This window comes from Halictus rubicundus, unplaced genomic scaffold (assembly GCF_050948215.1).
Source record: "Halictus rubicundus isolate RS-2024b unplaced genomic scaffold, iyHalRubi1_principal scaffold1250, whole genome shotgun sequence".
NCBI classification, from domain to species: domain Eukaryota; kingdom Metazoa; phylum Arthropoda; class Insecta; order Hymenoptera; family Halictidae; genus Halictus; species Halictus rubicundus.
The window spans coordinates 5,001-7,500 of record NW_027489791.1 but is presented as its reverse complement, the minus strand read 5'-3'; the positions used below and the strand labels follow the sequence as shown (position 1 = coordinate 7,500).

General features: G+C 48.8%; 1 non-coding gene and 1 pseudogene across 1 annotated transcript; both read right to left on the bottom strand.

Annotated features, from left to right (window-relative positions):
- LOC143365038 (large subunit ribosomal RNA) overlaps nt 1-179 on the bottom strand; it is a 7,065-nt pseudogene extending 6,886 nt beyond the window's left edge.
- A 1,342-nt stretch (nt 180-1,521) lies between these two features.
- Nucleotides 1,522-1,676, bottom strand: LOC143365036 (5.8S ribosomal RNA). The gene has a single exon (XR_013084436.1). It is a non-coding gene; the product is annotated as a 5.8S ribosomal RNA (ribosomal RNA).
- Nucleotides 1,677-2,500: the final 824 nt, after the last annotated feature.

Below are 2,500 nucleotides of genomic sequence, written 5' to 3'. Positions count from 1 at the left end.
ACGTCACGGGATAAATGGACCCTCCTAAACACTACATTTCCCAACGGCGGAACCGCGGGATTCAGTGCTGGGCTCATTCCTGTTCGCTCGCCGCTACTAAGGAAATCCTTGTTAGTTTCTTTTCCTCCGCTTAGTAATATGCTTAAATTCAGCGGGTAATCTCGCCTACTCTGAGGTCGTCAAACGTGAAAAAAAAATGTTTCGTATATTTCACCGAAAGCATTAAAAGTACGCGAGAACGTACAGAGGAGCACAAAAAAAAAAAAAAAAAAAAAACAAAACCATATATCTTATGCGCCACACCAAAGTGTCTTTTCTCTATATAATGTATATATAGAGATTTCTTCATTTTGTTCGTCGATCGGAAACTCTCGCTAGACGATCGGCCGGTTAACTTTAACGTCCGTCGAAAAGAACTTCCGGGGACTGGACGACCGACAGATCGCGCGGTCTCGCGATCGACAATGAAGAAAAAAAGACATGGGGCGACCGACAAAGGTTTGTTTTCACCTTCACCTTCTCGTGCTCTGCGTGACAACACGTTGTGGTGACAACGATGTTCGAAAGCCACTCCATAGAGGAGTATATATATTTTCAACACCCGGTGGGGTTTCTCTACTACACTAGACACACGGGGGTACAGAAACGCTGCACGACGCGATATCATCGATCAAACCAAAGAGACACGAGATCTCGGTCGTCATTCAATTCAACGAACGTGGCGATGGAATCCGCAACGGATTAGCGAGGACACGCGACGACGGGGAAATTATTCGACCCGATACAAGTACGCGTGCGCATCCCGCACAATGCCAAATGTTGCTATGTCCATCAGTCATCAAAGCGTTCGTAGAACGAGAGACCACTGTCTCGCGAACTCTAAGAATATGTTTGTCGAAGTCGCTGGCAACGACGACCCTCCGCCGCAATTATGTGTAGAGAGACACATCCACGCACAGACGTATTTTATTTTATATATCATCTCCCTGGGGCTTACGTTGCACGCCACAGTTGCGCACACAGATTTTACACGGGTGTCCGGTATCTCTTTCTTTATTTGTGTCCATTCACTGTAGTCTCTTGAGACTCTTATACCTTTCGTATACGCATCATTTCAGACGACGTCGGGAGCGCGTAAAATGTTCGAGAGTGAAACGCTTCTTCCGCAATGCGAATCGTTCCAGAGAGAGAGGAGAGAGAGATTTCGATCGTCGGAGCGGTGTTCACGGGCGGTCGTATTGAAAATACGACTCACGACGCCGCAAAACACTCACGCAAGTCCGAATGTGATACCCATTCCTATTTCCTTCTTCTCACGAAGACCGTTAGACGCAATGTAAAATTTGCAATTTTCACAGAACCGCGTCAAACGCCGACGAAACGTCCATCGTTCGCTCGTACGTAGCATCTTTGCAACCCGACTCAGAAACGCTCTTTGCGCCCTCCACAAAATTCGACATGGAGAGGTAAGCGACGGCGGGGACTTACAAGAGCAACGCAAGCAGTATTTGGTTACGTAAACGACCCTCAGCCAGGCGTGGTCCAGGAATTGTATCCGTGGACCGCAATGTGCGTTCGAAATGTCGATGTTCATGTGTCCTGCAGTTCACACGTTGACGCGCAATTAGCTGCGTTCTTCATCGACCCACGAGCCAAGTGATCCACCGTTCAGGGTAATCGTATAATTTGATTTATAATCAATATATAATTATGTCTCTTGTTCTGCGGTTCATAAGAACGCCGATACCTGAAAGCTCCAACCAGCGCGCGAAGGAGATTCAGGCGTCGTTTTTAAGGACGACACACGATCGTCCGTAGAAACGGAAACCGTCGCGAGTACGCGATTGCAATGCGCACACGTATCCGACGGCCGGGCGGAAAATACATTGAAAAACCTTTAAAGTGGAAAACACAGGAGGAGAATTCAGAAAACGACGGGGATCATAGACAACCCGATACTGGATCCCGACACTTCTCCTCCTCCTCTCTCTTATTGGAGAATGAACTCGATAACTAACGGACTTCACAGCCGGCTCTGGCCGTGCGCGATCGTTCGTCCCAAGCTCTTGTGCACTGTATTATCGCCACACAGAGAGTAGAGTGTCAGAATCGCACACAGCTTTACGCGAGCTACGCAGCCGGTCCTCTCGAAACACATTTCCAATTGTGCACGGAGAACGATTATTCGATACTAGCGGACTTCACAGCCGGCTCTGGCCGTGCGCGATCGTTCGTCCCAAGCTCTTGTGCACTGTATTATCGCCACACAGAGAGTAGAGTGTCAGAATCGCACACAGCTTTACGCGAGCTACGCAGCCGGTCCTCTCGAAACACATTTCCAATTGTGCACGGAGAAAGATTATTCGATACTAGCGGACTTCACAGCCGGCTCTGGCCGTGCGCGATCGTTCGTCCCAAGCTCTTGTGCACTGTATTATCGCCACACAGAGAGTAGAGTGTCAGAATCGCACACAGCTTTACGCGAGCTACGCAGCCGGTC